Below are 12,410 nucleotides of genomic sequence, written 5' to 3' on the forward strand. Positions count from 1 at the left end.
CATGGGTAAAGTACATGGGTTAGACAGCTAGATTAGTGTGCATATCTATTTATTTATACAAGAGCTCAAGTTCATTATGTGACTAAAATGTGAATAAAGTAATTACTACTTTAACAGCAATGAAAGAAGTGCAATAGCAGTACAGTAAACCAGATACCTGATAAAGTAAAAGGACAACTTTTATCTGACTGTTTTTTCCTAAAACTGTGCCCAAGAATTAGCAGAGTAAATATCAAAAGAAAAAAGTTCTGTAAAACTGAGCTCATGAACTGAGCTTGACATTTGAAATAGTGGCTGATAGAGCTGCAAACATTGAGGACCACACAAAGTGAATAAAGAGATAGAGGAGCATGCAGAAAGATTAACCAGATCATGCAACTATGCACAAACAGCCTGGAATGTCAGAGATAGAATGTAATGTAACCAAGGCAAATGCCAAAAAAATTAAGGTAACAAATGCAAACATGCTAGAAAGCAAGGAAAAAAATCAAACCAACAAAGATACCTATGCAAGCACTGAGAAAACATGACAGATTATAATAAAATCAAAAGAGAAAGTAAAAAAAGCATCTGGTTAGAGAACTCTTTGATTTGTAGGAAATATGTAAGGTCTGTGGGAGTTAACTAGTCAGATACACTTGTAGCTTCTGGCAGATTTGGCAGCTGATCACATCCTCCAGGTTCAGCTGGAGGACAAGATTTTACAGAACAAAATTCTCCTTTTCCTTTCACATCACTTCACTGTTCCTTCTCTATAGAAAGGATCTACCATCACCTGCCCAGAGGCCAAAATAATCACTTCAGTGGTGCTTTATTTAGACTTCTAATTTAGGCTTCTCATTTACTCTTCCATTTTCCTCATCCTAGGGTATCAGTAAGACACCAGCAAGAAGCAAGAAGGCTTGCTGCAGTCCTCTCAGAAGTCATGGATTGCTCTACACTTGTTCAGTATAGACAACTAGCACAGCCACCATCAGACAGAGTGGATCATAACCCCCAGCCTCAGACACTCACACCACCGAGCTGCCCTGAAAAACATGCATGTGGCTTCTCAGGCTGCCTTGACATGCCAGGGTGTGGTTCTAAGAGAGGCACATCCCAACTGAGAGCATTCCAGGTTCCTGCAAACTCTGATGCTTCTGCCTTTCAAATAACTGTGAATTTGAGAAAAGGTTCAACACAAGCCTTTGGCAATTTTTCACAGCTTGAGTTGATGAGTGGGTGAAAGAATGGGTCAGAACAGAGGGCACTCAACATTTCTGCTGTAGCCACTGAAAGCTAAATTCAGAAGTTGCCTACTACATAATTTGAAATATAGTTTCTGTACTGTCAGAAAACAGGATAGACAATTTGGTATTTTTGTTGTTGTTGTTAATATTGGCAAATGTCTATTTGTTGCAATGTTTTATTCAGGATCTTTGAAGGATCCTGCTGCAAACTGCAACCATGAACAAACACCCTGAGCACCTCAGATTGGTTAAAAGTTTTGTCTAGATTTTTCACATGGACAGTCCACCTCCATATAGTTTCCAAGCTACAGAAAGATGCTTGTATAGCAGACCTCTATTACACGCTTACTGATAACACGTGGCAGCCTTGTGCCACTCAGACAGAAGGAGCCTTCCCCATCCTAGGAACAGACAGTGACAATATTGACCCTGATGGTTTCCCAAGGGCTGTTACTACATGCCTTTGCCATAACAGGAGCACAACACTCAGCTCATCATTGCCAGACATGCTGAAAGGAGGGAGACAATATTAGGAACTGCTTTATTTAAGCTGACTTAAATATCCAAATACAAACCCAACTGCTGTGCACTCTTCCTAACTTTTCAGTTCATAATTAACATGTAGATCCAGAAATCTAGCATGAAAAATCCCCATCTGAGCAGCAAAATAATGTACCCATTTTGCAGGAAGTTTGTGTGTGCACATTATATGGAGGCAGGACCTTAGAAGACAAACCCAGATGTGTCTGCCTGCTTTGGGACTAGTGAGACAGATCTCCAAACTAGCCTAGAAGAAATTACAGCTTCTCCAGCTCATAGGTCTTCCCAAAGAAGACTCCCTTGCATGAAAACTCTTTCCTGATAAAATATTCTCACTTTTATTGAAATCATTATAGAAATGTGAATAAAGAACATTTTTGTTATCATCAAAGATTGACAGAACAGTTTGGGTTGAAGTGACCTTCAAGATCTTCTAGTTCCAACCACCTTGGTATGGACAGGGACATCTTCCAGTAGATTATGGTGCTCAAAGCTTCATCCAACCCAACTTTGAACACTTCCAGGGAGGGTGAATCTACAGCTTCTCTGAATAATGAGTTCCAGAGCCTCACCATGCTCATAGTGAATTATTTCTTCCTTATATCTAATTTAAACCCATCCTCTTTCAATTTAAAGCGATTTCCCCTTGCCCTATGCCTTTACATGCAAAGTCCTTCTCCTGTTCCCCTCTAGGCTCTGTTTAGGTACTGAAGGTGCTGTAAGGTCTCCCCAGAGCCTTCTCTTCTCTCAGCCTGCATTTATTGGAGGGGTGCTTCAACCCTCTGACCATCTTTGCAGCCTCCTCTGGACTCATTTCAACAAGTCATTAATCATTAACAGATGTTAATGACATCATCATCATCCCCTGGTGCCATAAATACCCCATGTGATCCTGCTCACAGAGGATCAGTATCTGTAAGGAGATTCCAATTTTCTTTCCATCTGAGGTATGATGCAGGTCATGCAACTCCTAAAGCAGGACCATGGTGTCACATAAACTGCTTTCTGGGAGCAGAAAGCAGTTTATGTGAGTTGCTGGGACATCCATGTCACTCTAAAAGCCACAAGTCCTGCAAGCTCTCAGAGCTGGCCAGAAATTGAGATACCAATGTGCCTTTTTTGCTAGCTTGAAAATGTGTAATCCATGCATGATGCAACAATTCATGCATGCTACAGCTCCTCTCCTCTCCTCTCCTCTCCTCTCCTCTCCTCTCCTCTCCTCTCCTCTCCTCTCCTCTCCTCTCCTCTCCTCTCCTCTCCTCTCCTCTCCTCTCCTCTCCTCTCCTCTCCTCTCCTCTCCTCTCCTCTCCTCTCCTCTCCTCTCTCCTCTCCTCATTCTACTGTTGTTACACTCACAAATAAGCATAGTGACACTTGTCCTTCCGAAGTGTCCAACAGCTCTAATTGCATCACACCACCACGTAACACTTGTTCTGAAAAAACAGTACTGAAGAACATTAGTGAAGTGCAACACAGCCCACACAATATTTGTATGAAACCTTCAATTTTCCAGCACTTCCTGATTATCTTCTGATTTGAGCTGTGTGACCCAGCTGAGCATTAACATTGATTTTTTGATTTAATTACAGACACTCTGGCTTGGAGAGCTGTGACAAGCTGAAACTCAAATGAATAGGGCTTGCCCTGGCCTCCTTCTAATACATGCTGTGCTGATTAATCCAATCCTGTTCTGATTTTCTGCAGTGCAGGATATGTTTATCCATTCCCATTCCTTCACAATGAGTGCTGCTCACAATTTGCATCCCTGATTTACCACTGATTAACTATATGCCCCACATCAGCTTTGAGTACTTCACTGAAACTGTTATCACAGAAACCTGTTGCTGTAAAAGGAAGAGGGGCAGTAAGAACAAGGCAAAGGGAGGGCAACTGGTGTTTCTGAGGAAGGATGTACAGATTAAGATTTGTATGGGCTGCAAAAGGAATATATTCTTCACAACATTTTTATTCTTATCCTTTTCTCTTGACAGCACATGTGGTTGCATTACAGCTCAATGGTTAAGAACCTTTATTTCACGGATAAAGTAAGTGGATTTAATCCATTCAGTGCCAACTCATGGAAGGGGTAAGAAAGAGATGCTATTCTGAGCTAAAAAGTACTGACTCATGCCTCTTACTTTAAAATCATAACCAAATCCCATCATACCAAAACCTACTCTTAGTCAATATCACAACAAAGTCACGCTCAGGAATATAGCTATAAAAATGATACCATCATCAGATTATCACCAGTAGAATTTAACCACTTCTTAAGCTCAATATTCATTTCCTCTTTATGGAGCAATTAATGCCTGAAAAGCTGAGGGCAAAATTTTGACAAGTGATTCAGAACTTTTTTCAGAAACTACCTGAGAATCTTCATTCAAAATAGAAACTGAATTCCCAAATTACTTATGAGGTTTTGAGAGTTTTACCTTTAGGGTCTGAACCTACAATTACAAAAGGTTCCTCTTTAAGCATCTGAGCATTAGATCTTCCCAGATTCAATCTGTTACCTGGGCCATGGCTCTTCTTCTCTGATCCTACAACACAGTCTTCAAATTCCTATTTACTAATCACCAAGAAATTAAGTTATAACTGTTTCCCTAGGGCAGCTGTTCCTACCTTGTTTCTGCCTTATTCTCCCCATATGTTAGCCTTATAAAGACTTGGATTTTAGATTTTCAGACAAGCTTTTAACTGATGAATTCCCACCTTTCCTGTCTGTAGATCAATGGGGCTTTACTGCCTAACAGTCTTTGTCAATGCAAAAAGAAAAAAAGCTGTATCAAACAAGACTACAGAGGTCATACTATTCACTTCCCTAATGTGTTTATAGGAATCATCCTGTCATTATTTTGGGACAAAATCTTTGCTTTTTTTCACTCTTTATTTCAGCAGTCCATGTCTGCTTGAGTTCTTGAGTTATACATAAAAAGCAGATTTAAAATATGTTAAATGACGCATAAATTCAGTAGTTCCCCCTTTAAATTACAGTAGGCTTTATACAGCAGGGAGGTGTGTTTGTGTGTATAAAAAACAAGCATATTAATACATAAGGTGTTAACAAAATTACTAACAAAGATTTACCAGTCTTTTGCTGAAAGGATCAGTCTTTCAATTTTGCTCTTTGAAAAAATGCTTCCTTGTAGTTCACAGCCCACCTGTGAACTTCTGAAGAAGTTTCCTGTAGAAAATTACAGTGGAGGAGGAAAAATAATAATATATTATAAATGTACACAGAAAAAAGTATTTATTACAATGCATTGCCATCATATATAGGCAGCAGCAATAGTTTATTCAAAAGCTCTCTCTTGTCAGCAGTGTATGTAATTTGTGGACTTAGCATCAAATGATCATCAAGTGATTACACAAGTACCACATTACTGAACATAACCATGCATTCAAGATTAATTTGCTTATACAAACAGAAAATAAATAATTTTTTTAATAGTGTAATAATTTAATAGTGTAAACAAATTATATAAGTTTTTTGCCTAAACAGTCTGCCATACTGGAACACTGAGGCTGGCCCCTCAACACAGTCCTCTTCATCGGAATCACTTCACATGTTACATTTCATATTCAACTGCTCAGAAAGCATTTTGTTCTTTATACAAAATTTAAAAGAAACTTATGCTTTGTATAATGTCAATATTCAGTATAACTTCTACAAATAGAGAATCATAGCACATCTTGAATTGGAAAGACCCAAGAATCGCTGACAAGAATCACTGAGTCCAACTCCTGGCCCTGCACAGGATTCCCCAAGAGTTATATACCCTGTGCCTGAGAGCATTCTCCAAGCTCTTTGTGAACTCTGTCAGGTTGGTCCTGTGACCACTTTCCTGGGGAGCCCGTTCCAGTGCTCAGCCACTCTCTGGGTGAAGAATCTTTTCCTAATATCGAACCTAAACCCCCTCTGGCACAACTTCAGGCCATTCCCTTGGGTCCTGTCACTGGTCATGAGAGTGAAAAGTTTAGCGCCTGCCCCTCTGCTTCCCCTCATATGAGGATTTTGAAGCTTACAATGAGATCTCCCTTCAGTCTCCTCCAAGCTGAACAAACAAAGTGACCTCAGCCACTCCTCATAAGGCTTCCCCAACTGAGTGAAAATGTTTCTTTGATTATTTTTAAAATATTCTCTCTTGAAAGCTGTTCTTAAAGCAAATATAAAATCTAGGGATTATTCCCATTCTTATGAAATTCTCTTACTGCCATTCTAAATCCTGCTTCTCAGAGCCTTCTACTCCCAGCTGCTGTCAAACAGCATAAACGGAGTCCTAAAGAGCACAAGTCAGGCCTATGTGGAGCAGCTTAGGGAGTTGGGGATTTTTGCCTGGAGAAAAGAAATCTCAGGGTGACCTCATTGTTCTCTACAACAGCCTGAAAGGAGGTTGTAGTGGGCTGGGGGTCAGCCACTTCTCCCATGTAACAAGTGGCAGAATGAGAGGAAGAGGCCTCAAGCTGCACCAGGAAAGGTTTACATTGGATATTAGGAAAAACTTCTTCACCAAGAGGGCTGTCAGACATTAGAACAAGACTACTCAGGGAAGTGGCTGAGTCACCAACTCTGGAGGTATTTAAAATATGTGAAGACATGGCAGTTAAGGACAGGGTTTAGTGGTGCACTTGGCAGACTTAGATTAACTCTGGACTCTTGGCTTGATGATCTAAAGGTGCTTTTGAACCTAAACAATTCCATGACTGAAGGAAATCTGAAGATGTATATGCAGACTGTGCTCTCTGTGGGGCAGACAAGCTGTGATCCGCTGTTCTTTTCCAAGCTGTGCAGAGTCCACAAGTCTTGCCCAACAGGTTTTGTGCATCACTGCCACTCACCTACTTTGCATTCTCTCCATTCAAATATTCTCAATTCTGAAAAATTTTTAGTTAACAGGTGATTTTTAAGTGTTTTCTGTCACAAGATACATTTCAGAAATTAAAAGAAATGCTCAGTGAAGGTTGCTTTGACACCAACTTGTAAAATTCCATGAAAATATGTAAAGCAAAACTTTTTGTTTCACTTCTAGCCATTGGACAAAAGTGGTCTTATTGGAACCATCTTCAGGGACAGTTCTAAAACTGTGAGATCAGATTGCATACTGTACTCCTCAGGAAAACATTATTAAAACAAAAGAAAAACTTGCAGCCAGTGAGATTTAGATGGACTGTGTGCTAAGCACAAACACAGATGTCTTCCTGAGTCACTGCCTGAATCCAGGCACCCCAGATTAACAAAAATTAAATTCTCCAATCATCAAAGACAAAACAGAGATACAGAACCTACTGCTTACTCTTGTAAACCAAATATCATTTGCTTAAGAGAATATCTGTTGCATAACAGCAGTGAATTTAATTAGTTTGTTTCAATAGTGAATTTAATTATGTTGTTTATCTGTGAACATTTATGCAAAGATATATATCTTCACATTTGCATCCTGACATGACTAATGAAAGTACAGTGTTTTGTCTTCAACTAATTCATTTTCACTTAATATGGCAATGACTGATTAATTTCATTTTCTGGTGTGGAGGCCATCCTGGAACACACTCAATGTTCCTTCAGAACCTCTGAACTTAATTATCTCCAAATAGAAGGCGGAGAAATGGAGACAATTTTTCTCTCTTTTCTTTATCTCTGAAATTACCTGCTGTGTATCAGAAGATTTTTCAAAGACTTATGGCTAAGCAAATGCAACTCTTATTGGTGCCCAATTCTCAACAAAAACTTTTGTTGTCATTTGTGAGGCAAGCAAAATTCTTTCTAGAAACGTCTTTTGGGATTACATTTATTTTACATAATTTATTTAAATTTAATTAGAAAAAAATCACCTACATTTATAGTTCTGGTCCTACTTTTTTAACTGCATATAAAACTATGATTGGCTTCTGTGGAAGTTTTAGATGTGCAAGGAATACAAAATTATGTTAAAGGATAAGGGCCATTTACTTATTAAAAGAGTTTGACTCAATGATCCTTTCGGGTCCCTTCCAACTTAGAATATTTTGTCAATTTGTGAATCTGTGATTTTAAGTTGCTCCTCTCCCAAAAAATAGTATTATGAATACCAAATAACTATACTGGTGAGGAGATCTCGAATTTTGAGAACACAAATTTACAGATGTATCCTCTCAGTATGGAGCAAAGGTAGGTCTTTTCATTCAATTTCTAATTGTTTCAGCTTTCCAAGCCTTCTCACATCATTGTCAAAACATTTTTTCATTCCACAGTTATGGATTGTTATCTCAAACTCTGATACATGACTGATAAACAGTAAATCAGGTATGATGGCTGAGTCACAAAAATCAAGATGGCTGCGACAGCACTTCATGAAATCCTAATTACTGACATGAATTGCAAATTTTGCACTGACTTTTAAAAGGAGAGACCTGCATATGTCAATTAAAAGATTATTGTGTAGATATTCTGACACACTCCTTTCACACACACTACCGTATTTTGGAAGCTACACAAATGTGAGGAATACCACATAGAAAATGAGAAAACGTAGCATGCAAGAAGAAAATTTTTCTAACAGTGCTAGCTTTCTAAAATAAAATATTATGATTTCTAGAGGATATGCAGCAACCTATGCACCAACTCAGCATTCTGAAGTTTTAGTTGCCCAGGCCTGGTAGCCCAGGAGTGATTGCAAAAATGGAACAATATGGAGAATTGTTTAGATGTGAATATAAACAGCTTTTATCTTTCTTCGTAAAGTCTTAAGCAAGCAAAACTAGTACTGGGTCAAATAACTTTTTTTTTTTCCTGTGTGTCATTACCAGTTTAAAAAGTTACCTTTCAGAGCAAATTTTGACTAAATACATCCTTTTTTGACGGGAAAAAAAAAGTTTCACTTTCCAAACACTCAAAAATATTTTGGTTGCTTTAACTTTTGGGTTCAGTTTTTCTTACTTTAGCCACACCTGTCTGCCGAATGTGGTATGGATGCCCATAGAGGGATTGTGAGTTTTTTTATTTCTACTGAATCCTCTGCAAACAGTTTGTATCAGCAAAACTGCTGTTCTGGTACACGTGTAGTATATCCTGTATTTTGCCTCCATCCTCTTTGTAATTTCCAACAATGATTAAATAAAGACATGATGAAAAGAAACTTTACAGCAACTCTTCTTTCATATTACTGTCAATAATATGAGTTGGAATGAAATGTTTCACATGTAAAAGTGATTTCTTTAACCAAAACATTTCAGGTACAGAATGAGTCATATATCACACAACTTCTGTCAAAAGAAAGACACACATCATCTAGAACTGAAATTCATCTTATTAAAAAAATATCTATTTATAAAATGTGATTCTGATCTCCACAAATTATGCTGCTCGTAAGAAACTTTTAAACAATACTCACACCATTTTTAGATTCATACATTACCAGCTGTCACAGACTGCAGCCAGACTTGCCCCCTGAGGTATTCCAAATTCTTGTCTTTGCTACAGAACATCCTACAAGCCTGCCAAGAGCTAAAAAGCTACTGCCCAATCAAGCAGATTTATTAGAAAAGCTGAAGATGTTTATTGCAGTGACCAGTTATTTTCCCTTAATGTATCCCATTGTTCTCTCACTGAAATCTACTCTTGGTTGCCAAAACTTTTACATAGTCCTACTTGCTGGTTTTATGAAGAACGGATTTTTAAACAGTAGCTGCAAAGCTATTTTAAATCAGGAAGCTCCACCAAATGGATATTCTCTACAGGTGATGGAGTTTCTGAACTTTATTTCCTCTACAGTATTTGTCAGACAACATAGCACTTATCCTGGATAGAAGCTCAGTGAGGAAAACTCCCTTGCAAGGTATTAATCACGTTTGTAGTATCCTGCTGCATCTTGCTCTCTGCCAGGCAAAAGACCACACATATCCTTCCAAGTGTTGCCTGGGGACTTACGAGCAGCATTCATTTTACTTTCACTAAGCGACCCCTTTTTCCCCTTTTTAGGGCTCCCTGCCTGGTATCACACATGGCAAGATAAGCAGAGAAACAGAACAGATGGTGGCAACAGATGCCATTGCTCATCACAGGTGAAAGGCCATGGCTAAACTCACGATCCCACAATTCCCATGTTTCCCTCAGTCCCCCCACCTCACATATTGTTGCAAATACACCATCAGGAGAGGAAGTTGGTTACACAGCATCCTCAGGCCTACTCATGAGTCTTCCAGCTCACAGCAAGGCCAACACCTTGATGAAGCTCTGAATCCATGCTTAGAATTTAAACATAGCTAATTAAAATAAAACCAAACTTTCAAGTATTTTCTATTCCTTCTTTTACTTGTTTCAGGAACAACTGAGAGCAGCTAGCCAAAGGACACATTTTATTTTTTCTTAACTTTGTGTATCTGCCAATATTTTTGTACAGCAGGTTCTCTTTTTAATGTGGTCATTTAGACTGTTTTTTGTAAGAGATTTATAATACAGCAATATAGAAAATAAGATAAATGTGTTAACATATCTGGGAGCACTCAGAAGTCTAGCATTTGAAACTAACATTAGGCACTGATTTCTACTGTACATTGTCTCCCTTACTACTCTTTAATATAGATTGAAGCTAAAAGTACTTCAGAACTATTTGCACTGTCCTAACAGACAGCCTTAAAAGTGACAATGAAAAATACAATATTTATGTCTCCTGGGAAGAGACTTCATGATTACTGCATGATGCCACCCGCCAAAAGACAAATACCAAATTCCAGTTTCCAGTCAAAATGCCAAGGAAAGACTAAAAGCAAAGACGAGGGCAAGCCTCAGAGCCACAGTTCACCTAGTCTCCCACATCACGGATTTTACAACTTCTGATGTTTGCAGACACCTAAATATTTCCAATGCAACCTCCTTTCATTTTTATATGAACCTTTTTCATCATCTTCCATAAGTGTCTTAGAAGTTGTTCACAGACCCAGCTCCATTAACTTTCCATGAATTCTAAAGACCACATGCCAAAAGCCACAATTAGAAATTCAGCAGCCAACTATCTTTTAAAGCTGAAAATAATTAGCTTTAGAAGACAAATTTGTGAGGAAAAATTATGGCGGGAAAAAATATGGGCAGGGAAAGAAACCAAAATAAAAAATGCATACTTGAAATTTCTTTGCTGCATGTCAGAATGATTTCATAGAGGTGTCCAGACATTGCAGCAAACTTCTTAACTTCTCAAGGCCAATGTCATGGTTTGAGCCTGGCACAGAGCCAGTGCCCCCCATGAAAATGCCCTCACCCTGGTGTCTGCTGTGAGATGTGACCAGGAATAAGCAAAACAGGCTTTAGCTTAAACATAAAGAACACTTTATTACCTAAACTACAGGAAAATGGGGAAAAACTATAAGGAAAAGAAAAAAAATTGAAAACCTTACAAAAAAAACACTTTCCTCCTCCCCACTACCTGACTTTCTCAATCCGATACATTCTCCCAAATCACCAACTGCTCAGCCTGGCACCACACTTTAGTATACTCAAACTTCAGTTCATGAAGAGGAAAGGAGTCCTTCTTGTTCCATAGGCTTCCCCTGGAAACACACTGAAACCTCGTGTGCTTCCCTGTCACTTCGGCACCGCCCGGAAAAAAGTCCTTTTGCCGCTTGTGACATCTTCCTTCCATGCCCAGTGCTCTCACCACTGTGCATGGCCAGAGCTGCTTTTAGGGTTGTCTTTCAAGGATGCCTTGTCTCACTCCAAAAAGGCACAGTCTCTGCTTTGGGACATCTGTCCCCCCCATATTTTTCCAACCCCCTGGGGCCGGGGGGTCCTCACGATGAACCCTCCTGGTTCTGAGCCACTGCTTCCCCCTAAGTGCAGTCTCTGTGTCACAGGAACAGAGTCCATGGCCACAAGAAAAAGTCCAGCCAAAAGGCCACTCCAAATCATCTCTCCCCATTCAATCATCTCCACGTTCTTCGGGCCAGGTCCTTGTCTCATCTCATCTCTTATCTCCCTTCTTATTCAGCTTCGAGGAGGATTAGCATTTTTGCAAGGCCCCAATCATGAAAGAAAGGGGTTAAAACTTTCAGTCTCTGTCCCGGAGCTGCGGCACTCCCACACACGCTGCCGCTCCGGCCGGGCACTCTTCCCCCCCCCTTCTCCTCCTGGGCCGGCTGCTATCACATTCGGTGTCGCCGGCTCTCTCTCTCCCTCCTGGGGGGGGGGGGGGGGGATGGCTGCCCGAGGGCTGACTCCCTGGGATCTTCCACCCTTCCATCCTCGAGGGCCTCCTCACCTCCCATCTCTGTCCAGGCCCAGGGCCTACCACGTGGCTGCCCCTCCCCCGCCCAGCAGCAGCGGCTGGACAGGGGAGGGTGATCTGACCTCTTCGCTTCGACGTCCCAAGAGAACCTCCCAGGGCCAGAGCCCCCCTTTTTAACCCCTGTGTATTCTCGGAGGTGTGTCCAAACCCCACTGGCTACACCAGGTGCCAGTCTCAAACTCAGAACATTCATTGGTTTGACCACAGCTTCCCAGAATTCCCACTTCTTCCTGGTCAAACCACCACCATCCAATTGTCCTCATCCCACAGTAAATCTCCAAATCTCTTACGGCCGTAATGGACTGCTGCTGGAAGGCAATGGCAAGTCTCACGTCAACTCCAGAAGGCAGAACTGGGAGGGATCAAATCTCTCTCCCATCAC

General features: G+C 40.2%; 1 protein-coding gene across 2 annotated transcripts in view; it reads right to left on the reverse strand.

Annotated features, from left to right (window-relative positions):
• Positions 1-12,410, reverse strand: part of TMEM200A (transmembrane protein 200A) — a 55,906-nt gene that overhangs the window by 18,542 nt on the left and 24,954 nt on the right. Inside the window, exon 2 of one of the 2 annotated variants that reach the window (XM_074537829.1) lies at positions 4,860-4,956. The exons of the other annotated variant lie outside the window; for it this stretch is intronic. The gene's annotated coding sequence lies outside the window, so the exon portion shown is untranslated. The remainder of the gene's footprint in view (positions 1-4,859; positions 4,957-12,410) is intronic. 2 annotated transcript variants of the gene reach the window in all.

Source organism: Zonotrichia albicollis, chromosome 3 (genome assembly GCF_047830755.1).
Source record: "Zonotrichia albicollis isolate bZonAlb1 chromosome 3, bZonAlb1.hap1, whole genome shotgun sequence".
NCBI lineage: Eukaryota > Metazoa > Chordata > Aves > Passeriformes > Passerellidae > Zonotrichia > Zonotrichia albicollis.